The sequence below is a fragment of the Camelus ferus genome, chromosome 8 (assembly GCF_009834535.1).
Source record: "Camelus ferus isolate YT-003-E chromosome 8, BCGSAC_Cfer_1.0, whole genome shotgun sequence".
Lineage (NCBI taxonomy): Eukaryota > Metazoa > Chordata > Mammalia > Artiodactyla > Camelidae > Camelus > Camelus ferus.
In genome coordinates, this window is record NC_045703.1 from 62,256,128 (window position 1) to 62,282,278 (window position 26,151).

General features: G+C 36.7%; 1 protein-coding gene and 1 long non-coding RNA gene across 2 annotated transcripts in view; one reads left to right on the plus strand and one right to left on the minus strand.

The window, feature by feature from the left end:
- The window catches only part of RGS17 (regulator of G protein signaling 17), an 87,310-nt gene that overhangs the window by 27,548 nt on the left and 33,611 nt on the right, over positions 1-26,151 (minus strand). The window lies entirely within an intron of this gene.
- LOC116665447 lies at positions 229-8,061 on the plus strand. The gene is made up of 3 exons (XR_004322071.1): positions 229-1,386; positions 4,002-4,004; positions 8,051-8,061. It is a non-coding gene; the product is annotated as an uncharacterized LOC116665447 (long non-coding RNA).

The following is a 26,151-nucleotide window of genomic DNA, read 5'->3' on the forward strand; positions in this document are numbered from 1 at the left end:
ACAAAGCGTAAATAAAGGACAGAAATAGACTCATAGACAGAGAATACAGACGTGTGGTTACCAGGGCAGTGGAGGGTGGGAAGGGATAGACTGGGATTTCAAAATTGTAGAATAGACTACACTGTATAGCACAGGGAAATATACACAAAATTTTATGATAACTCACAGAGAAAAAAATGTGACAATGAGGGTGTATATGTCCATGAATAACTGAAAAATTGTGCTGAACACTGGAATTTGACACAACATTGTAAAATGATTATAAATCAATAAAAAATGTTAAAAAAAAAGAATTCTACTGAATAACGTTTTCACAAATATGCAATGTATGTAAATCATATATATATATATTGTCATATGTGTGACTGACAGCAATGCTTATTAAAAATATAAAGTACTTTGGGTCATTTTGGAATTGTGAGCTCATGACCTAAAAAATATATCTTCTGTTCTGAATACAATTATAGACACTTAAAAAAAGTACTTTAGTCTTGAAAACAAGATAAACATCTCTTTAGACCAGAAACAGACCAGAAAATCACAATTGTAGGTGAACAGGGGCTAAAGCCACAGTCATTTTGTAATTCGGGAACTGGAGCAGATAAGTGTAAAGGTTCCTTCCTCCAGTGGGGTGAAAAATGCCATGCCTTGGGTAGTGGGAAACCAAAGTTCAAGTTACCTGAATAAAATCAGGGGCAGTGGTTCTGCCACTCATAAAAAGATGCTGAAAAAAACTATCAGTACCCTCCATGGTACCTAGCTGCAGGGAGGGAGAGGATGCTGAGAGAGCCAACCAGACCTAACGTAGATCCAGCAGCCCACAGGTTCCGTGACTGAGTCAGGGATGTCTCCAAAACTATTGCTGGATGAAAGGAAACCCTGAGATGCTGATGAAAGAACTACTTTGGGACTGAGGGTCTTGACAGACCAGTGAAGACAAGTGAAAAGCATTGCATTACAAAGAATGAGAGTGCAAAATTCACCTCTTACTCAGTGTGTTTCCTGAAAGCAAAACATCCAACTTAACACTAAAAACCACAGAGCCAGCTCAACAAGCATGAGATGAGTATACTCCTGATCAGATGCAAATCACAGAAGCATACATTTAGGATAAACAATGTGATAAAGGAAAAAAAAGTCTCATATAAAAGAACAAGGAATTATAAAAACAAATACAGGCAACAATGAAACAAGAATAGACAGAATGAAAAATGGAAAACGTACAAACAAAACACATAGCCATGAGAAAGAGTCAGAGGGAATAATCTCTCCCCAGAGCAACTCCCAAGAGCATGGGTGATTGACAGGGTCAAGGGCTGTACCCAGAATTCAGCAAAAAGGTATAAAAAGATGAAACATAAAGAGGGAATTGAGACGAGAACAGCAGTAACACTGAAAGGCTGTAATATGAATCCAACAAAATTTTCATCATCAGGAGAGAATTAACAGATTGTCAGGGAAGTAGTATTTTCAAGGAGGTTGGCTGAAAACTTCCCAGAATCAGAAGAACGCCAAACAAAACAAAGCCTTCCACTGAAAGAGAATACCACATGCTGAGCAGGATTAGTAAAATAAAAATAAAGGTAAGTCCACACTTTTATGCATTAAAATAGAACCACAGAACTCCAAGTTAAAGATACAAGCTGGATTACCCACAGGGGAGTAGCAAGCACTGACAGCAGACTTTTCACGAGCAGCATTAGATGCCAGAAAACAATGGGCAATGGGGTAACACCTTCCAAGTGCTGAGGGAGAAAAGCTATTACCCTACGATTTTATATTTAGCTAAACAAAAATTCAAGAGCGAAGGTGATTTCTGACATATAAACTGAGTTTATTACTCAAATCCTTGCTGGACTCTACTTCAGTCAGAAGAGGACAAGATCAGAGAGACAACTGGAATACAAGAGGCAATTAAAAACTAAAATTGATAAAATATGATGCTGAACTTAATGACTGGCTGAAATAAAACCCCATGTATCTCTGTTTAGAAACAGTCTAGAAAGAAGTCTAGTCTTCATCATAATCTTCTGGGCCAATCAGCAGCATTTGACACAGTGACTACTCCATCCTCTTTGAAATACTATTTTTTTCTTGTCTTCCTGGGCACCACACCCATGTTTGCTTTCTATCTCACTAGTCACTTCTTCTCAATCTATTTGCTATTTCCTTCTTAACTCCCTCACCTCCAAGTTTTGGATGGCGGCAGTGCTCTATCTTTAGAACTCTTTTCTCTCTCACTTCTTGATGAACTCATTGAGACTTTGACTAGACCTGACAGTTTTCTGTTTGAAATTCTCAAATTCACAAGTCCAAAGGTGATTTTTTTCCCCCTGAATTCAGGACTCACATGCCTAACCACCTATTTGACATCTCCACTTGGTTTTCTCAACTTGGCATTTCAAATGTAACACGTTCTAATCTGACCCTCTTACTTTCTCCCCCCCCAAATTGTTTCTCCCAGTCTTCCCACTTTCAGTAAATTAAAAGCCTCATCTTTCTAATTACTCAAACAAACAAAACCTTTGAAATCATCTTCGACTCTATTTTATTCAGATCCCACATCAGCAGATTGGCAAATGTGAGACCTCTTAACTGCTCTCCTCCACCGCCGTCTGTTTGTACCACTCCTCATCTCTTCCCTTTACTCTTCCATTCCATTCTGTTCTCAGCACAGACTGTGCATAGAAAACACCCTCCTAAATCTCTTGTAGGTGAATAACCATGCAGAAGAGTGGCATGCTTTTGGGTATTGGATGATCACATCCTAGAACCCTTAGGTGCATTTACTTCCTGTGTATCACGGCAAACAGTGGTACTGAGGGTAATTTGCTGGGGTTTATCTGTAAATACAGAGGGTAAAATCTACATAACTGTTACATTTTTCCTTTCTAGAGTTCACTGATTCTAGTTTTTGCCAAAACAAATCTTCTTAATGTCATAAATGAAAAAAGAAAAATAAAAGTTTTGCAAAAAGATACATATTCCAAGGATTGTAACAGTCAAACACTTTGGAAGATGTGGGTGCCAATGCTTTTTCCTTCCTCTCAAACTCCTTAGGGAGAAAGATGGTTAAGAGACCACTTAATTTCATAGAGTAGAAGAGAGTAAAACGGGAAACTGGTTTCTCCTTTGCAAAGAAGTACATTCCTGTGCACAAAATCAAGGCCTCAGATTTTTTGAGCTGTTCAGCCCCAGAAGGACCCAGCACCCAGGGGCAAAAAAGGGTCGGGAGTAGGTGCAGCGGCATCCCAGGCTGCTCCTCCCACACTGGCCACCTTCAAGAACATTTCATTTAGTTCTCGTAGTGAGGTGCTGGGAAAGCTGTGATGGAAAAAGATTAATGGCTCCAGCACCACCATTTTCCCCTCAAAGCTTAGACAAATCTGTTAACAAGGATAACCCATAATTCTGAGATAGTGATCAGAGAGGGATTTCCCTTTGCTGTATGTTACCTGTATCTTCCAAGAAATGAGTAGAAAATTAAATTCTGAATTTACAGAATTTTACCCCATGTTGTTTCTTCTTTTTCTGGATTAGATGCAATGATGAAAATCATCCTTATGGAACAAAAGCAAAAATCAACAAGTGGAACTACATCAAACTAAAAAGTTTCTGCACATCAAAAGAAAAATCAACAAAATGAAAAGGCAATCTACAGAACAGGAGAAATATTTGGAAACCATATCTGATAAGAGGTTAATTTCCAAAATATATAAAGAACTCATACCATTCAATAACAAAAAAAATCTAACAATCTGATTAAAATATGGGCAGAGGAACTGAATAGACAGTTTTCCAAAGAAGACATACAAATGTCCAACAAGGACATGGAAAGATGCTCAGCATCACTTATTATCAGGGAAATGCAAATCTAAACAATAATGAGATGTTATTTCACACTTATTAGAAAGGCTATCATCATAAAGATGAGCGATAACAAGCACTGTCCAAAATGTGGAGAAAAGGAAACCTTTGTGTATCAGTGATGGGAATATAAGTCGGTTCAGTCACTGTGGAAAACAGAATGGGGGTTCCTCAAATATTTAAAAATATAACCATCATATGATCCAGCAATCCCACTTCTGAATGTATGTCCAAAGGAAATGAAAATAGGATATCAAAAAGATATTTGCCCCACCATGTTTATTGCAGCATTATTCACAAAAGCCAAGATACAGAAACAACCTAAGTGTCCATCAATGGATAAATGGATAAAGAAGATGTGACACACACACACTGGAATGTCATTCAGCCATGAGAAAGGAGGACATTTTGCCATTTGTTACAACATAGATGGACCTTTTGGGCATTATGTTAAATGTGATAAGGCAGACAGAGAAAAACAAACACTGTTCGCTAACACTTATACATAGGATCTAAAAAAAGCTGAATTCATAAAAACAGAGAGTAGAATCATAGTCACCAGAAACTGGGGGGTGGGGGAAATGGGGAGATGTTGCTCAGTGGTACAAATTTGAACTTAGGAGATGAGTATGTTCTGAAGAGCTAATGCACAGTGTTGTGGTTACAGTTAACAATACTGTATTACATATTTTGAAGTTGCTAAGAGACTTGATCTTAAATATTCTTACCTTTAGAAAAGAAAAGAAATGATAATTACATGATATGATGGAGGTGTTAGCTAATACTATTGATGTAATCATATTGCAATATATAAATTTGTCTGAATAATGTGCTGCACACCTTAAATTTACACGATGTTATGTGTCAATTCTATCTCAATTTAAAAAATATCTTCACAGTTTGAGCAATGAGCCAAACAAAAAATGACATTTAAAAAGATAAATACAAGGATATGAACTTAGATCTAAAAAACCAGAATAAGACGAGGATGGGAGAAATATGGCTTAATAGGAGTATATCTAGGCAATTTATTGGACAGTAAATTCTGTGTTAATCAACAGTGTGATATAAACAAAATAGTTAATGGAAATTTAGAATGTATTAAACAAAGCATGTTTTCTAAAACAAACTGTTCACAGGTCTTCTCTGGGCTGGTTAAATAGTTACATTTAATTTTGGTCACCACAATTTAAGAAAGAAATTGAAAATTTCTCAGAAGACTAAAGGAACAAGAGTTTAAAAAAAACTCAAAAAATACCTCATGAGAATACTACTCTTGGAACAAAGGTCTTTAAAGACTCAGGTAATCTGAATCATAATATTTGAAGTGATACCATGTAGAAGAGAGTACCAATCTGCTTTGTAAGATCCCAAATGCTAGAAGATGGATCGATGAACAGAAGCAATTGGGAGAGTCTTGCTTCCATGAATAGAAAGTCTGTCGGATACTCAGATAAGACCTTAATTTACCAGTGAGGTTAGTCAAGCTTTCCTGAGCATTCAAGTCAAGGCTGGACAATTCTAAAAAAGGTTGATTTCCAGGGGCCTCATGGATGGTTTTACTGAGAAAATTGTTCTTAGTTCTGAGGTTATTGCTCTTGAAATGGGCTGCCCAAGCTGAGAACTCTCTTCAAGATACAGTGGCGGAGACTCTAATTTGCAAAGATGCAGGCACCCCAAGACATGGAAGCAACCTAAATGTCCATCGATAGATGATTGAATAGAGAAGTTGTAGTGTGTGTAATGGTCAAGATGTTGCTATTGGGAAGAGTATTGATTACAGAAAATCAGACTGAATTGGGAAAGAGCTGACGCTGCACATCAGTATCAGTGATTTACTGTCTCAATCTTGGTGTAACAGTATTCTTAGAACCCAAACTTAGAAATACACCAATGGCAATGCTCTCCATTCCCCACCCCCAAGCTGTACTCCAACCGTGGTGTGTAAACAACCTCTGGGGTCAGTCTGCGTCTACATCTCACCTCTGCCATCCACTGGATGACCTTTGGTTAGTTACCTCATCTCTTTTTGTCCCAGTGTCCTAACCTGCAGATAACTTGATAATAATAGAACACAACAATACACCATCACTACTGTAAGGATTAAGTGGACTGAATGTGTAAAACACTTGGAACAAATCCTTGTGCATACAGTAAGTGCTCAATAGTGACAGCTCTCTCAAGGTAATGCTGGACAGAGCTGTTCATAATGTTGCCAAAACATTGGTGTTGTACAGCGTTTTCAGGCTACAGATGTTGAAGATTTCCATCACCATCTTTCTGCTGAGAGATCATTTCACATCTTACAGGGTGGGTTGTAGTTTTGTGTCCATTGGTTAGACTCTTCCTTTCTCAGGGATCTACACAAAGGCTTACTTAGTGAAGAAAGAAGACCAGTGCTTTGGTTTTTCCTTTTACCACGAACACTGTAATTTTTATCACATGTAAATGAACCGAATCTCAAGTGACTCACAGTACCCACAATCAACTCCTTATCCGACAATCACAATTCATTATAGTTGCAGCCATCTTGTCATGTTTAGTGAAAGCATTCAGTTTCGTCACATAGTTGTTGATTCAGTGTTTAGCCCCCAAAAGATATTTGCTAAATAAGCCAAATTTGTGAGGCCCTTTTTAGCATTGGGACGGACAAGGAAGCTGTTCACCATGTACAGATATTTATTCCTAGTTGGGACTTCTTTTCCCTGCAAAGGAAAACAACTTAATTCTCAATTTAAAATTTCTGATAACTCCTCTGCTTAAGCAAACTCAGCATCTATCTATATAAAGGAGTAAGCTTTCATTGCCACTTCTTACCTCCTAACATACTCATCTAAAAAGAGTGCTATCCAAACCAAGTTTTCCCTTTTTCGGGGGTGTGTAGAGAGAGGGGTATTTTTTCGCATGCTTTTTTCAAAATTACCATATTATGATTACATTAAGAGAAATTCAAGAAGTAAACCTTTTGTGCATTCAGAGAATAATCGCTAAGAATATGATTCAGTCCACTCTTTTGGCGGTTAGAACCTGGCTCCATCAGTAAATACGTTCATGTGTTTCTTTTCCCTTGGCGATATATGAAGCTTGCTAAAATGCCACATTATGTTGAGTCAGCAATTCTTCCCACGTTCATGATATTTTCATAAATATTCATGAACACATAAATATGTATCATAACATATAAATATATAAAAGGACTAGAAAATAATTCCTCCTGTGCTTTTCTCTATCGTTAAAGCACAGAATTAAATCCATGTCCTTCCTCTCCTTATTTTGGCTCAGGAGTGTCTATCGGGTACATCTGAAAGCGTCATTTGATGGGGCTGTTTGAAAAAGGCACCTGGGGCAGCTCAGCTGCTAATTTTTGTCCCCAGAAGATTCAGCCATTTCCATTCTGTAGGACATCACGTCTTCTACTCTGGTAATTCTGTACTTCTATCAGCTTTCTATTCTATTTTCTTCTTTTAACTATGTGTACAAGGCTATTGATATGAGAACCAGACTGTGACCTCTTCAGGAGTCTCCCCTTTCTTGGTATCCCCAGCACTGGCAGGGGTGCCTCCTCCAGGCGGTCTCTGCAGACCCTCCCAGCCTGTGGGAAGGCGCCTGGCACTGCTCGACCTCCTTTGACCTGCAATTCCATCTTGCTTTGTGGCTTTGTCATTGGTACTTTTTTTCCCTACTAGACTATGAGGGCAGGGTCTGGGCCATTCACTGCAGTACTCTGGGTCCATGTGGAAGTACACTTACGTGTCTCAGCTAAGAACTGATGTTTTGTGAGCTGGGGCAAGTATTCCACTCCTCATGGAACCACCCTGCTGTTTTGCTCTGAAGAAATTTAATTTAACTAGGAGAATTGTCTTTCATCAAGTTTATCCCATCTTTTTTAATTCTTTATATGTTGGTACCTACCCGTGTTTGTGTATTTTGGAATCTAACCTAAGCCAGTATTTAATTCCACACATAAGTATAAAAATTTGTTATTTTGATGCAAATATCATCAAAGTGATAATGTGGTTAAAAAAAAAAAGCACCATATTTTCCAGGAATCTCACCACATGAATAAACTTGAGAGTCAGTGAACTCAGTCAAGGCACATTCAGTGAGTGAAACTGAGAAAAAGAAGGCTTTTCTAGCACAAGTGAGTAACAGATGCTCTCACAGAGGCCAGATTTGCTCCAAGTGAAGGGAAAGATTATGCAATTACTTAGTCATTTCAGAAAGTCTAGAAGACCAATACAGATAAAGCAGCACTTTAAAAAAATCTAATGTTTTCTTGGCTTATTTAGGCTTTGCTTTAGATTAGAACAGCAGCATTAGCTTAGGGTGAATGTTTTAGAAATGGGACCAAAAATACATTACAGCAAGCAATTTTGTCATAAACACTGCCTGGCGACAATGAGACTCCTTAGCGTGGCCCTATTACTGTCATTGTGCCATTCTAGAAAATACCAGTGATTAATATGGAGTCATAATGTGTTTATTTAGGGAAGTAACTGACAGCACTCTCATCTATGTGACATATTCATTTTGGAATTCATCAAGCTGCTTTTCAGAGAGCCGACGTCCTCATTGTTTCAATTCACATAAAAAAAGATAAGCAAGTTAACATAAGGAAAGGAAAAAAAAGAGACAAAATGGGAAAAGAAAAAAAAATTCAGTAGAGAAATCACAAAATCACAACATTTGGACAAAGGGTGTGCCAGAGACTGTTTCTCCTAATAGTAATTATTCATATAATTATTTAAGATAGTTACACAAGCAAGGATAATTGCTATGAAAATTCAACACAGAGCAATGTTTATATAGACACGTTAAATGGGAATAAAGAGATTAATACCATGTGGAAGCATCTCCAGAAGGAGCTAAAGCATCCAAAATGTATCCCATTTATGTTTGTGTTTAAGGTAACGTCCCTGTATGCTGTTCAGAGCCTCTTCTACCACTAAGCCAGTGCAGGTTACCTCTGATTCTCTCTTGCACTTTGTAACACGTCTATACTGAACAGCAGCTCAACTCTGCCGTCTCCTCAGACGCATTCAGCACATGAGGTAGTATATGGTATACACTTTGGTATATAGAAGTACAGTATATTCTTTCCAAAGTTACCTTCTGTATACTTTGTCTTACATTAATAGACATCTTAAAAACAGAACACTTAAAGCTGCAATCGGTAATCAGTACACTTATTCAAGGTGAAGAGGATTTATGATCATCTTTCTACTTAGCACATTATTATGTCTATTTAATCAAAATAATTATTTCCCTTCACTCTGCCTTTAACGAAAGTCATTTCAGCAAACTTGTCCCCGTTATAAAGTTCATACCAGTTCAATCTCTCTCTCTTTTTTAAACAAATACACCAACCTCCAGGAAGTACACAATGATGGAATCAATTCAATCAGCTCTCTTTACTCACACAGCAAAACATTTTTACTGATTCCAGGAAGAGTGGGCAGCAGCTATTAGAGAGGCTGAACATGACGATGGAGGAATTAAGGCTTTACCCAGAAGCCCCTGACACAGCCATCCCCAACCACCCACGAAGTACCCTCCAAAACACAGAAAAGAGATACAAAATAACAGGTTTTATATTTCTGGGGGGAGGCCAGGAGGTGGGGAACCATAATTACTCTCCATCTTCCTATATCCATGGAAAAGCACTGGTAATGAAAGAAACTGTTGGTTTGATTTTTAACAAAGAATAACTCTGGGGGGACGAAGTGGATATTGGCAGTAATATCCAGGACATAATCAGGTCAGATGGGCTTGATAAATACCAACTTCAAACTTCTAGGGTTATTGTGAAGATATTAAATATTCTCTCTATATGAGATATATATGTATATTCATGTATGTGTGTCTATGGTAACTGTATATATATATATGTATATAAAAATGCCAGTTATCTGTATGTTTTTTACATATGCATGTTTTTCACTGTCCCCGAAATCCTCTGTGCTCTGCCCACTACATTTTATGGTACATACGTGTCTACATATGTAATATGTGTTATATATATAATACTATTACACATACAATACACACATATACGTATATATATTTACAGAACGAGAAGCTAGCACAATGATAGGCACATAGTAAGTGGTCATATCATTAGCTGTTCACACTGCCATCATAATGCTACTTTCCCAGCTCACTGATCCTCTGATTTAGAACAGTGACTCTCACACTATTGATGGTAAAGGACCAGGGTGTTTCTTTGTCTTGTTCTTTGTTTCTGAATTTCCAAACAGCTATGGAGCAATGCTTTGGTAAATACAATAAAAATAAATAATAAAGTGAAAAAAAAGTAATGTACAAGCCCCAATTAGTTTTTACTATCAGATTTAACAGACACAAAATTACTCTGTCAAATTGCTGGAAACATTGCTAGATGCTTCCTCTCCATTTCGTTACTTACTTTGTTGCTGACCAATGAGAAATGTTTTGCAAAGCAGCACAGGGATCACACGTGGCCACACCCTGAGTAGCAATATTCTATAGTTTGTACCAAATGTTGGAACTGGCTTTGTCAGGAGAATATACTCTATTACAGTAGTGAGAGGTCAAATCATAGCTCTACTTCGTACTCTTTGGGCAAGTCACCATTCTGAGCCCTAGGCCACGCAATTAAAAAATGAAGACAATAGCATGATCTAATTCTCCAGGATGTGTGAGGGTTAAATGAAAGGGTCCTTGTAGTAAGCACAGTGCTGGGCACAAGGTGAGCTCTCGATCTATGTCAATCACACTTATTTTTATGCTTCTGTCCTTTCTATGCAAGTGTTTTGAAGATAAGGGAACTATCGAATAGTTATTTGTATCTCCAGCATCTCAGGCAGTGCCCGACTATCATTAGCTGCTCAGTTAATGTTGAAGATAATGATTTCTCAGGTGGGGTCTGAAACATTAGTGTACTTAGGAGAGTGAAAAAGTATACGCAGTTCATATACTGTTGGAAGACATGCCATTGCATTGCTCTATTCCACATAATTCATAAGCCATTAAGATATTTAAAAAATAAAAGATGGCGATTATCAGGTCTCAGCGAACGTTGGCCTCATGAAACTGGGGCTTCTGACACTGTTACTGAGTTAGAGAAGAGAGAAGTGGGCCATATAATTAAATAGAAGGGGGGTGCAGGGAATTCTTTAAAACATTTTTTTAAAGACTACTTTAAAGAGCAGCTGTAGGTTTGTGACAAAATTAAGAGGTAGGTAGAAAGATGTCCCATTTACCTCCTACCCTCCTTTAGCATAACCTCCCCCATTACCAACACCATTCACCAGAATGGTGAGTTTTTTTTTTTTTTAACCAAGGATGAACCTACATTGGAGCATAATAATCATTCAAGGTCCATAGTTTACCTTAGGGTTCACTCGGTGTTGTATATCTTCCAGGTGTGAACAAATGTGTGATGGCATGTATCCATCATTATAATATCATAGGAGCATTTCATTGTCCTAAACACCCTCTGTGCTCTGCCTATTCATCTCTCCTCCCTGCATTCCACCCCTGACAGCCACTAATCTTTTTATTGTCTTCACAGTTTCGCCTTTTCCAGAATGCCTTATACTTTGACTCATACAGGACGTAGATTTCAGATTGGTGCCTTAGTAACATGCATTTAAGGTTCCTCTGTGTCTCTTCACTTTTCATGACTTGATAGCTCATCTCTTTTTAGAGCTGAATAACACTGGATGTACCACAGTTTATCCATTCACCTATTGAAGGACATCTTGGCTGCTTCCAAGTTTTGGCACTTATGAAGAAAGTGGCTGTAAACACTGTCCACAGGTTTTTGTGTGGACAAAAGTTTCCAAACTCCTTTGGGTAAATACCAAGGAGTGTGATTCCTGGATCTTGTAGTAAGATTATGTTAGTTTTGTTAGAAACTGCCAAATTATCTCCAAGTGGCTGTATAATTTTATGTTCAACCAGAATTATTTTTTATCTAGAAATTTTTATGTACATTCTCATGCAACCCTCAGAAAAAACCTATGAGGTAGATACTGCCATTTTATATATAAAGAAACTAAAACCAGAGGGATGAGTCATTGGGTAGCTGCCTAATACTCAGGTGTATGAAGACTTGACTGTTTATATCTACAGACTATGATCCTTCTTTACACTTAGGACTGTTCATATCCAGAGTCTATGATCTTTCTCTGTGAATAACTCCTAGGCCACGTGGTCTAGCACAGATTTCTACAGCAAAGCTCTCATAGGATCTGACAAGTGATCATAACCTGCAGTAAGACCCTCATGCAAATTTCTCTGCCAGGCAATGGGCGTATCCCAGATGCTTCTGAGAAGCTGGGTGGCTCAGTCCATCCATGGTGTGTGATTTTGTCAGTCTCTCTCGATGGCCTAGATTTCTCTGCCTTTCCATAATAACTTGGAGTCACCAGAGTTGAATTGCTGTTCAGAAAAGAAACCTATAGAATAGTCAGCATTTATTTAACTATCTCCTGGTGGTTCATTATATAAATATATTTTCAGTTATTTTGTTTCCATTTCATATGAGCTATGAAATGTTCGAGCTCAAATGAAAAATATACAGATTGTGTTTTACAATGGAAGGTTTACAAATCTAGAAAATCAATGAACATGCATCTATTAAGTTCTATGTACAGTTCATATCTAGCCAAAGACAGTGTCTTAATTTTCATCTTTGACTCATCAGTTTTTATTAAGTTGGTTGCCATGAAAAATTGTACATTGGCTTTGCAACAGAGGGGCAACCCCTTCATCGCAATTACATCTCCCAAGGGGCTTCTAAAATGTTTCAGAAAACAGTATAAATGTTATTTCACTAGAATTACCATAAGGAAACATATCATTCATCTCTTGTACAACCACCCCATTCTGCTCCATCCTCTCTTCCAGTCTCTCCTCAGTCCCAGCCCGGGACATGCAGTTACCACCTTTTCATCCAAAAGGGCTTGCTGCACTGAAGAACGTCTTATAGGCATCTCCTACTTTTCCAGACTCAGCTTGATGTGCCATTGGCAGGCCTTTGATAACTCGAGGATACTCTCTGAAATTTTCAAAGAGTGTTTAGCAGTCAGGGTCCCAAGAGGTAACCGATGGCACAGTCAGATATAAAGAGTATTTAATAGTGAGTTGTTTAAAGAAGGTATGGGAAAATGTAGGGAAACCCTAACAGACAAGGCAACACCCTGGGGTTAGGTAACAGTAATAGGTAGTAACAGGTGACATCACCACTCCTAGTCATGCAGGACTGAGGAGGGAAAGTAGTTCCCAGAACCGAGGGACAGAGAGGACTTGGGGGGAGAGGCCTTCTGACCAAAGCTGTGACCTCAGGTAGGTCAAGAGACGCCATCAGCCCAGGTGACTGTGCAGGAAATAATATCCCAGCCACTTCCTCTGCCTCCCCTTCATCTCCTGCCGGTGCTCATCATTGGCCACACCCATTGATGTAACCCATACAGATCAGTCTCCTGAGACACAAGAGGGCAGAAAAGAGAGGGGACCATTCTGGAGGGGCAAATGAAGGCTCCCCAGCAGTGATGGCTGCTCTGTTGGCCCATTTTCACGTGTGCTCTGTGTACTGACTGACTGATGACAAAATGTACTGAAACGGGTTCACTCATCCTTACTTAATGTTGTTAAGTGTTAAATCTAGTCCTAACATAAGATGGAAACGAAACTCAGATATGCCTTAAGAGGTGTGTTAGAATTCAGATGAATTTTACGACTATTAACTAGAGAGTTTCATGTCATTCTTGAAATACACAAAGGAGGATTTTTTTCAGCATTTAAAATTTTTTGAGGCGGAAATGAACTCTGCTATCCTCAAGAAAAGAGCTGCCCCTACTGACGAGACCAAATTTACACAATTTCTTCCATTTCCAAAGCTTATAGTGTTTTCTGTGGTTTATTGTAAAACAATTAACTTCTGGCTGTTTATTCACACACAGCCAGCACGGCCAAAAGTCAGCAATGTTCTGTGGATCCCAAGTCAGTGTTTCTGAGTTTTAACACAAGACAAAATTAATTCAACACGAGTGGCATTTCTCCCAATAATACATCCGTTTCACTGTGTTTGGCTCTGCGTCCCTCTATTCAACTAGTCACGTAAAATTTGTTAAGAAACTATTCATTTTCAGTCTTTTTTTCCCCTGTTTTTTCTTTAATGGAGGCACTGGGGATTGAACCCAGGACCTTGTGCATACTGAGCATGTGCTCTACCACTGAGCAATACCTTTCCCCAAGAACACTATTTATTTTCAAAAGCTTCCTCACAACAAAATTCCCTCTTAAACCAGAATGAATGAGAGAAACACTGGAAACTCTCTAGCTACCATATTGAAAAGACCATGGAGTAGAATGAAAAAAAAAGTCTCCTTAATTCTGTAATTGGCAGGAAAAAGGCTGCCTTCCTCGTTGCGAGGTATGGAGATGTTACAAACAGGATCCAGTTTATTAGAATTCCTCCTGAGCCTTACTTAATTGGATGTTGTCATCAATTTTCAGTCTCATTATTGATTGCATTGGTTGTATTTTTAAAAGGATTTTTGCACATACAGCTGCCCATGGTTTGTATCGAAGGTAGATTACTTATAGATCGGTTGACTGATTGATTGTTTACCTTTCGTATGGAAACCTCAGGCTGGGAAAGGAACTAAAATCCATTCTTTGAGCTTTTCTTTCGAAGTACAGTGTTGAGAGAAAAAAGCTTGGCGAGGCAGAGATCATCATCTGATCCCCTGTTAGTGCAATTCAGCGTGAAACCGCGGGCTACCCTCCCTGGGTGCTGATTAGAATAGAGAGCAAAATTGGGCTGATTATTTCAACTAGATGAATTTACAAAATGATGAGTAAGTAACAATACAAATAAATAAATTTGTGCGTTTTATTCTGTGCTGTGCTTAAAATTATTTATATAGATCAAATTAGGCAACCTAGCTTTAAATAAACTGAAAATACTTGGATTTGTTATTTTTGTAAAAGTCTATTCTTATTTGTCATTCACAGGTAAACGTGGTTCAATGTTCATACCATTTTCAGAGAAAACAATTGAAATTTAGTGTATAATAAAAATGAATATTACTCTTTTTAAAATAGGGCTGGAAGAAACAAATTGCCATTTGGGAAGGGATAAGATTAATCAAATCTCCAAACTATATGCCAGAATGTACACTAAATATATTCCAGACATAAGTGCAAAAAATTGAAAATATACAAGTATTACAAGAAAACCTAGGTGAGTTCCTTTATAACCTGGGAGAGGGGAAAGTCTTACAAATCATGATCAAATTCCAGAAAAAAAATAAAAGAATCTGCATGGCAATAAACAAAGCAAAACAAAAAATGACCACCATAAGCATAATCAATGGACAAATGACAAAGTAGAAGAAAATACGTTAAATTCATACCTTAAAGGGTTAGTTTCCAGATAAATAAAAAGCTCTTTTTAGAAGAGGAAAAAGACCAAAAACCTAATAAAGGATAGATAAAGGTGTATACAGATGGTTCACTAAAAATAAATATATAATTGCACTTCATAATTAAGAAAAAAATTTAACCTTATTCATAACCAAAGAAATACAAATTATATTACATTGATACACCACTTTCCAAATATCATATTTATAAATCAAAAGTTTGACAGAAAAAGCTGTCAGAAAAGCTGTGAAGAAAGAGCTACTTTCTGTACAAGGGAAAAAACTTGCTCAGCCTTTGTGGTGGGAAATTTGACACGACCTAACAAAAGTACATGAATTTATCCTTTGATCTAACCAACCCCACTTCCAAGAATCCACCGTGAAGATTCATTTCTAAAAATATGGAAGAGCACACGCATGTGGTTATACATTACAACATAATTTATAGTAACAAAAGACTAGAAACAACCAAAATGTCCATGGCGACGGGGGCTGGCTGAATAAACTGTGATACAGCCTGTGGTGAAGTGTTAGCCAAGCCCTTTTCCCTTCTACACGCAGTTAACTTACGCTTAACTGTACTCCTGGCAACTTGGTAAGTACAGAATATCAACTATATCCCAGCATTATTGTCCCTGATACAAATGACCCCTGACTGGTACATTGTTTCTGGACTAGGGGGAGTTGTAAATAAATTGTAAAATATCTTCACTGAGGATGGTGACTTTTATAACTAAGTGTATGCCTTGTGGGGACACTGAAAACTATGCCTATGGAAATGTTACAAGTCATACTGACTCCTGTGGGAACCTGGGTTCTCCCCACCCTCCCCCCACCCCTACCCTCACTCAGTCTTCTGTGGATCTCACCTCCTTGTGCCTGAGATGTGTCACCCAGGGAGAAGACCTCTGCACTGCCTTTTGGGCTGAAACCAGCAGGGACTGTGGTGTGGATTTCTGCTGATTTGGGATTCCTGTCCTTTATCCTTCTAAGTAGACTGATAGTCTTGGTTAGGAGAGCCTAAGAAAACTCCTTGAAGGGCACGTCTACAAAGTGGACAACTATGCACCCATGAAAAATGAGAAATCTCTCTCTAAACTGATACGGAATAATTTCTAGCATATTTAACATATGTGTTAAATGAGGAAAGAAAAGGACAGAATAATATGTGTGTGTGTGTAAAAGGTAAATAGAATACAGGTGAGTGTTTCTGTGTATAAACACATACACATACATATTTTTGCACACATATTTGTTTACTTTTACTGAAAGAGACAAAGAGATAATGATACTGGTTACAGGGGTGGGTAGGTAGGGATAAAGTAAAAGGAATAGGGAGTATAAGAAGTCAGATTTCTCAGAGTATAACTTTTTACATAGTTTTGACTTTTGAACCATGTTTTTCATGTTCAAAATCTAAAAATTGTTTAAATTCTAAAACCAAACACAAATATAAACAAACTAATAGTATATTAAATTAATAATATAATCATATACAGAAAAATTTACTCAAGAATTTTTAAATACCATACTCTGACTATACATCCTTGGTGGGTTATAAATAAAGAAATCTTAAACTTTACTCAGTAGGTTTTGTGTTAAAAGTGAGACTGGTACTGCCATTATGAAACTATTATACACACATATAGGATGATATGAATATATTATTTATATAATAAGTTCATGTAAAATAATAGTATTATCAAGAACCAAGATTCTCAATGATAAAAGAAATAGAACTATAAAAGTTAAGAAAAAATTACTATTGTAACTGAGTTAGAATTATTCATGTGGTCTTATGATTTAAAAAATGTATTTCCTTGCTCTTGTCACTGAAAACCTTAAAAGTAATGACAGCTCAGTAGCCATAAACATACATAGCATCTGGATCCTAGGTTCTAAATATTATTCACTATAAAAAAGGAACGAGAATTCCTTGGAGAAATGGTGATTCTGGGCCTGATATAGGAAAATACTAAGATGAGCCAGGGACATCTTGTGCCAGATAGTAAGGAAATGCTTAAAGACTAATGGGTCCACATAAAAAGAACTAGGAGCCAGTTTGGAAAGGCTCCCATTGGCCAGAGTTAAAATAATTTAAGCATCTGAAAAATAATGGATGATAACCTTTCAGGTTACACAAATAAAGGAGAAAGAGGAACAAGTTAAATGACACTAAGAAGAAACAATAAGGCAAATCCAAAATACAGGAAATTCTAAAGTACAACTCCCTGCACTCCTTGCAAAATCACTGCTATCATTGCTGTGGGGGGGGGGGGAAGTGGGGAGAGTGTTCTAAATTAAAAGGGACTAGAGAAACAGAACCAAATGTGATACATAGGTTTGGGTTAGATCCTATAATTTGTATTTCTATTTCAAAATTGTTTTGGCTAGTCTAGATGCTTTCTTTGCATTTCTATATACTTTTTTAGAATCACTTTCTCAATTTCTACAAAAAGTCTTTTAATATTTTGATTGAGATTGAATTAACTTAGAAGAAAATAGCATCCTAAATATATTGACCCTAATGATCCATGAACATGGTATCTCTCTATATATTTAGTTCTGCTTAAATTTTTCTCAGTGCTGTACTGTAGTTTTTCAGGGTTTAGGACTCATATATTTTTAAAGACTTATCTATAAATATTTCAGGCTTTAAACAGTTATTATAAATGGTATAATTCAATTTCAACTTCCAGTTTTTCCTTGCAAGCATATAGAAATACAGTAGCTTTTTGCATATTAACTTTGTGTTTTGACTTAATAAAGTCACATCTTAGTTGTGGTGGTTTGTGTGTGTATGTGTGTGCAAATTCTTTAGGATATTCTACAAAAATTGTCTTCTACACACAAGACAGCTTTTCTTCTTCCTTTCAAATTTGTAGTTCTTTTTCTTGGCTTATTGCACTGGCTAGGACATCTAACACAATATTGAAAAGAAGTGATAAAAATGAACATCCTTGATTTGTGCTTGACCAAAAGGGAAAGCATTCAGGTTTCACCTTTAATCATGGTATTAGCTATTGATTTTTCATAGATCCTCTTCAACATCTTGAGAAAATTCCCTTCTATTCCTACTTTGAAAAGTCTTTATCACAAATGGGTGTTGAATTTTGCTGATTTTTTTTAAATATACTGATGTGATTTTATATGGTTATATGGTTTTTATTTTTATGTAATCAATATGGTAAATTCAATTTATTGCCTCAAATGTCAAGCCAAATGTGTATTCCTGAAATAAAAGCTAATTTGTCATGATCTATTATCTTTTTTCATGTATTGTTGGGTCTGAATTGTGAGAGTATTTTAAATAATTGTTGCATCTACATATATGAGATACTGACCTATAGTTTTCTTTTAATGTGTGTATTTAGTTTTCATGTACTAGTAGTGCTGCTCTCATAAAATGAATTGAAAGTGTTCCTTCCTTTATTTTCTGAAAGACTTTATGAGGATTAGCATTATTTCTTCTTTAATATTTAATGTTATTTCTTCTTTAATATTTAAGAGAAGTAAGCAGCTATATGGACCTTATTTTGAGGGAATTTTTAAACTGTGAATTTAATGCTTTAATAATACAGTAACATTTAGATGTTCTGTTTAAAGTTCTATGTCTTTCAAGGAATTAGTCCATTTTGCCTAAGCTGTCCATCACTGGCATAAAATTGTTGACAGAATTCTCTTATTATTTTAGTATCTACAAGATCTGTTGTGATGTCCGTTTTTCATTCCCGACATTGGTAATTTCTGTTTTCCCTCTCTCTTTTTCTTGATTGGTCTCACTAGAAGTTTATAAATGTTAGTTATTAAAATTAATCAGCTTGTAGTTTGAGTAATTCCGTATTATTCATCTGTTTTCTATTTTCATTATTTCTGCTCTTATCTTCATTCCTTCCCTCTGTTAATTTTGGATTAAAATCTCTCTTTTTTAAGCTTATTATTCTGGAATTTTAGGTAATTTTGAGTTGAGACCTTTCTTTCTTACTAACAGAAGCATTGAAAGCTATTAAATTTCACATATACACTGCTTTAGTTGCATTAGAAAAATTGTTTTCATTTTCATTTAATTCAAAACATTTTCTGTTTCTCTTGTGTGTGTGTTTTTTTGACCCATAGTTTATATAGAAATATGTTGTTTAATTACTAAATATTTGCATATTTTCAGATATCTCTCTTTTGTTAATTTCTAATTTAATTCCATTTTGTACTGAGAATATTTGGTATATATTTTTAAATTTAACTTTAATTTTTAAACTTAACAATTTATGGCTTAGCAAATGGTTTGTCTTTGTAAATATTTCACGTGTACTTGAAAGCATATTGTGCTATACTTGAGTGCAGTGTTTGTAAATTGCTATTGATTGATAGTATTATTTGAATCTTCTATATCCTTTCCAATTTTCTATTTGTTCTACCAATTACTTACAGAAAAATGCTGATATCTCCAATTGTTCTTGTCAATTTTTCTCTTTCTCCTGTCAGTTCGACTAGTTTCTGTTCTGAGTATTTTGAAGTTTTTTTATGTGTCCATACACATTTATCATTGTTATTTCTTCTTGATAAAATGTCCCTTTTTATTTCTGATTCTATTCTTTATTCTGAAGTCTAGGTCTCTGACAGTAATATAGCTCCTCCAGATGTTTTATGATTACTGATTTGACAGTATACCTTTGTTTATCCTTTTAGTCTACCTACCTGTGCCTTTATATTGAAGTGAGGTTTTTTGTGGCATATACAGTTGGGTCTTGCTTCCATGCAGCCTGCGGACATCTTCTAAGTGGAATGTTTAGACCATTAATATTTAAAGTGAGGATTGATATGGTTAGCTTTAAGTCTATCGTATTGCTCTGTTTTCTAATTGTCTCATCTCTTCCTTCTCCTTTTTCTCCCTTGAGTATATTTCCCTTTCACATGTCTCAGTTCTTTGTGTTATTTTTGTTGCACATTTTATTTTTCCATATGTCATAAACCCCATAATACACTATTACTATTGCTCCTTTAACCAATGAATAGATATTTGAAGAAAATGAAAAACAAGAAACAAGTATTTCGTATTTACCCACGTATTTACCATGTCTGACCAACTTCACTTCTTTGTGCAGACTTACTTCCTCATGCTATCACTCTCTTTCCACCTGAATAACTTTCTCTCATACATCATGTAGTCCATTTCTGCCTGGCACACATTTTCTCAGCTACTGATGATCAGATAGAACTTTAATTTAGATGTCTATCTTGGGAGATAGATGGAGTATGTAAAAATTCTCGGTTGACTGTTTCTTTCAGTACTTTAAAGTGCCATTCTATTATCTTTTGGTTTGAACAGTGTTTGAAAAAGTTTGTAGTCATATTAATCTTTGTTTCTGTGTACAGTGTGTGTGTGTGTGTGTGTCTGTGTGTATTTTGGCTACTGTTAGGATTTCTACTTATTACTAGCTTTTATGTTATTATAATGTCTATGTGGTTTATTTTGCTTGAGGTTCACTGAGTTTTCACAGAACTGATGAATTTCACAGAATTCATCAAATTTGGAAAACTTTTAGCAACTATTACTTCATATATTTTTTGTGCACTGCCCCCTTCCAAACCCTGGAACTCTAGTTACATATATAATACACATCTTGACACTTTTTATTTTAGTATTTTTTCTCTTTGTGTTTCAAGCTCAATAGATTCTATTACTGTATCTTCAATGTCACTGATTTTTTTTTTTTTTTTTTGCAGTTATCTACTCTCTTGTTCAGCACATTCAGTGATTTCATGGTATTGTAGGCATTGTATTTTCATCTATAGTGTTCCACTTTATTATTTTTTTCTATCTTTCATTTCTCTTCTCATTATGTTCATGTTTTCCTTTAATTCCTGAACACTGCTATAGCTTTATTAACATTTTTTTTTACTAGTTCATCATCTATACCCTTTTAAAATTCTATTGCTATAGCCTTATATTTCTCCTGGTTATGAGTCATATTTTATTGTATTTTTGTATGTCTTGTAATTTTTTTATTGGACACTGGACAAGGCAATTTTACAGTGTTGGATGCCTATATTTTGTTTTCTTCCTTTAATGGGAGTTGGGCTTTGTTCTGGCAGGCTATTAGGCTACTTGCAGATCATCGTGATCCATTCAAGGCCCGTTTTAAGCTTTGCTAATATAGTTCTAGAGCAGCTGTCACTCCTGGGGCACTTCAGCTCTACTACTAAGGCCTGAGCCAACTGGGGTCCCCACTGAATGCTCCAGGTGATTCCCGTGGACCATCCATCTGTTTAGCTTACAATTCTCTCCTTTGCTTGACTTTGTGGAGTGTCACCTTAAACATCCAAGACCTAGTGCCCAGCAAAGACTTAAGAAGACCCTTGCAGATTTCTGAAGTCCTTTGTCTGGGAAGTTACCTCCTCTATGGAACTCTCCCTTACAAATTCCAGCCTCTATCTCCCCCAATAAGTCTGTGTCTCTAACTGGATACTTCTCTGAGTTCTGTGTCTCATTCATAAAGAATACTTTATGAAACTAAGAAAGTTAGTCTTTTTCATTAGTTTGTAGGGAATAGATTAAAAATAGTTATTATGGATGTCAGTACAGATTTTTTTTTTTTTAAAAGTCTCTTTTGGTAAGATTCTGAAACAGAGTAAGGTCTACATCATGGCCAGACTCATGGGAGGCAAACATTATCTAATTTCTTTTATATTTTTAACTAATGGATCATTTCCTACAAGAAAGCTTACAAAAGGAAAAGCTGGCAAAGTGGTGAGTCTGGAAATGGATTCATCATTTATGGAAATAAGGTCATTAGTACTAACCTTTGATAGACACGATTCATTAATTCTTGGACAATATTGATGGAGGAGGAGAGAAGGAGAAATAAGCAAGAAACAGAACCAGTAAATATTACTGCATGGCTAGACCTTGGAATTGAAGTGTAAGAACTGCTACCACATGAGTTAATTTTAAACCCAAAGAGCCATATTTTAACAAAGAAAAGTCTGAATCATAAGCTAAAATTGTTTGAATTTGTTGATGCTGCAAACTATAAAATGGTGTGCTCATCTTGAGAAGACAATATTAGTTTTATCATATCAAAAACTGTAATATAGCTTTCCAGATAAAGAGTTTATTTTTTAAAGAGACAGACAACACATACATACACATATTGAAAATATCAATTATTATTATGAAATAGGGACGCTGGCAGTATTCATGCATAACATTCAGGTATGATGTGTGATCTTGGGTTGTGAGAATGCAGTGATGAGTAAACTGTTGGAACCTGGCTGAATGACTAGTTTGTTTATTCAGCAGAGGAAGGAGATGGCCACATTGGAGAGAACTGGTCTGCTGCCATGCACGGTGGTGGAAGGTTCTGGCATTTCAGGGATGGGAGTGGCAGCGCTTCATCAATGCTGAACAGAAGTAGCAAGGGTGTCCTCATTACAGCTGCCCCAGCTGGGCCCCTGAACAGTTAGCCATAAAGCCTGTCTCACTGGCTCTCTCAGACATCTGTGAGCCACTTAAAAGCCTTTAACAAATCTGTTTTCTCTTTTATTGTAGAGCGGACTCTATATCTGAAATCAATATAATTTATTGGATTTAGCTACATAGGGGTCAATGACAACCAGAGGACAGGCTGTTTTAATACAGTCAGAGGACGTCAGTCTGATTGGAGGGTGACGTACAAAAAGGAGGTAAGGAAAGGAAGCCAGCTAACTTTAACAACTCTTCCAAAAGTCCGGTTGTGTTAATGCCACCCCCCTAATTTGTCCCTCCTGCTTTGCTTCTCCTCTTTGGTAACCATAAGTTTGCTTTCTGTATCTGTGTCTTTTCTGTTTTGCATATACATTCATTTGTATTATTTTTAGATTCCACATGTAAGTGATACCATACAGGACTTGTCTTTCTCTGACTTACTTCACTAAGCATAATATTCTCTAAGTCCATCCACATTGCTGAAAACTATAAATCAATTACATTAAAAGAAAAGTTTGGTTGTGAAGGAGCGAGGAATGGCAGAGAACAGCTGGAAAAGGATGTAGAGTCAAGGCGGGGAGTTTTTATTTGTACAGATGGAAGCGAACTTGAGGCTCCTGAGAAGGCTGGCGTGTAATATAAGGGACAGGTAGAGACAGCCTTCGCTAGGAGAAGCTGGGCCTCCTTTCATGTAACATAAAGGTTACATAAGTCCAACAAACAGCTTCCTTGACTCCAGAGTGGCTGGGAGTAGGCAAATATTTGTTCTGGGAGAGCCTTAGCTGGTGCAGGATGAAGGAACTGAGAAATACGTAAGGAAATCCCAAATGGTGACAACAGAGCAGTTACATTCATTTAGGTACATAAGGAAAGGCTCAGAATTGTAGCTGTGTTACGTTTTAATTAAACACATTTGTGTGCTATTTCTTCGTTTCTATTTGTGAACAATATAACCATGTTGTAAAAAATTAGGTAATGGAGAAAGAAAAAAAGTCAATACCTAGACTTTATAGTTTCCCAATGCTTTTAAAATTGTTTTTTTTAAATTTACACCCAGTCTTTTTTGCTTATTTGTTTCTATTTGTATGATATTCACAGCCGTCATTTTCATAGTATAATATTTAATTGCCATAATTTTCTTAGCCTTTTCTCTATTGCAAGCCAGGACTATACCTAAACTCAATCATTGCAGAAATTTAAATTCTAGCTCTGAAAAGGAGCTCGGGGATCATCAGGTGCCATACACTCCTCACATAGAGGAGAAAACCAAGACACAAGCAGCCGAGTGAATCCCATCAGGACCAGACAGCAAATGAGCAGTGAGATGAGGACCAGACCCCAGAGCCAGAGCAGGGACGGAGGGCGGCTCGCAGAACTGTCTGCACCTACAATAATACTCTCGCTCAGTGCTTTTCAAATTTCTAGTCTGTAAATTGTTTATTACTGGTCACACTGAGACAAGAGTCTTGCAAAAGAATTTGGGAAGCAGGCCACTGATTTATATTTTGTGGCTCATCAGAAACTATCAGCCCACGTTCCAGCATTAAGCCTCAGATCGTGCTGCGAGCAGGACAGCTCTAATTGAAAGAAAAATCATCCACAGAATCTCTGGTTCTCTCTCTACCTATCAATGGCATTAGTAATTATTACGCTGGAGTTTCACAGCCACATTTACTTCATTACTCTTTAACGGTTTTTCCTTAACGAAATCAGGTAAGTGCCCAAGAGATTCACCTTTTGAAAATAAAGCACGCATACTCGGTCTGCAAGTTATGAACGTGATGTGTTTACTGTGCAGGGGTGCGTGGCTTTATTTGAAGAGGTTCACATATGAACATGGGGTGTAGAGGACGTGGGCTGTCCTTTTAACCTGGTCAGTTTCATTGTCTGCTAATGCAGCAGAGTTCTCGGATCCAAGTTCTCCTGTTTTGCTCTAAGAGAAATAAACCCTTGAAGGATAATTACATCCCTGCTAACTCATAGGCTTCACTGATTCCTGACCACTACAGAAATAATTATTTCAAGAATTTTTATAGATTTAATCACCAAATGCACAGGGTAATTGTAACCTTCTTTTCCCTGCAAACAGTAGAAAATGACAGTACTAAAAACAAACAAAGAACAAAACAAACAAAAAACCCAGGATGGCACAATGTCAGAATTCATCACACACAACGTGAACTGATTTTCAGAACTAATGACAAACTTGGATACAGGGCTTCTTAAAGATACATATGATAACTCACAAACTATCTGAAAGTTAATTCCAAGCCTGAGAATAATTCCTATTGAATCACCAGGGTGAAACAGAACACCAGAGGTCACTGATTTCATTTCTCACTCTATAACTCGGCCTGCACGTCAATTATGCTGAAAAGAAATTATGAATTCTGTTTTAAAAAATCTTGAGAAGAAGTGATGCCACAATTGTGATGGATAACGTATTTACAGCCACCCCGAAGGAAACCCTGAGTCCTACCATTTTCCTCCCAGAATAGCTTATCTTCTTTCAGTACAGAATGCTTAAGCATTATTATTACTGCAGTTGATGGCAGCAGGCAATATTCTAAGCACACCAACTATACTAAATCATTTAATTGTCACAAACATCCTAAGAGGCAGGCACTATTATTTAACTCCATCATATAAAGGAGGAAACTAAATTACAGAGAGGTTTAACTTGCTCTAGATCAACAGTACAGTGGTCAAATGTGAACCCTGGTAATTGGCTGGAGAGCCTGTGCTCTTAATTACTAATTGTTTCTCAATGATTTAGGATGAATTAATTCATGACATTACCTGGAAGCGTGATTGAACCAATTCTATGGTTCTTTTCATCTTAATAGCCTTCTGAGCTGTCCAATATGGTAGCCACAAGCCACATGTGGCTACTTAAATTTAAATTAGTTAAAATCAAATGCTATTAAAAACTGACTTCTTCGGCCACACTAGGCACATTTTAAGCAGCTAGCCATTACTGGATTAGACAGCACAAGTCTTCCATCACAAGGAGCTCCACTGGATGGCCCTGGTCTAAAGTAACATGAAAATTCTCAATAATCGGTCAAGCATTTTGCTTTTGTGCACCTTCTCGTTTTGTAAGGCACTCTGCAAATAAAGATGGTAGGTGGAAGTGGCAAGGTTTACAGGGGAAGAAAATTCTACCAATGTCTGAGTGACAAAATTTTTAAAAAGCAATTTAGGAAGTGCAACCAAAATATTTTTTAGTTGGTGCAAGAATTAACAATAAAGCAACTTAGAACTCTCAGAGTAAAATCGGTGAGAATTCAAATGTAAAAAGTATTTGTTATTTGCAAAAATAACCCAATTTTTTTTTTTTTTTGGTAGATATGGGAACAAAGTGGCTTAGGAGACATGGTACAAATGCAACTGTATTTTAAAGGA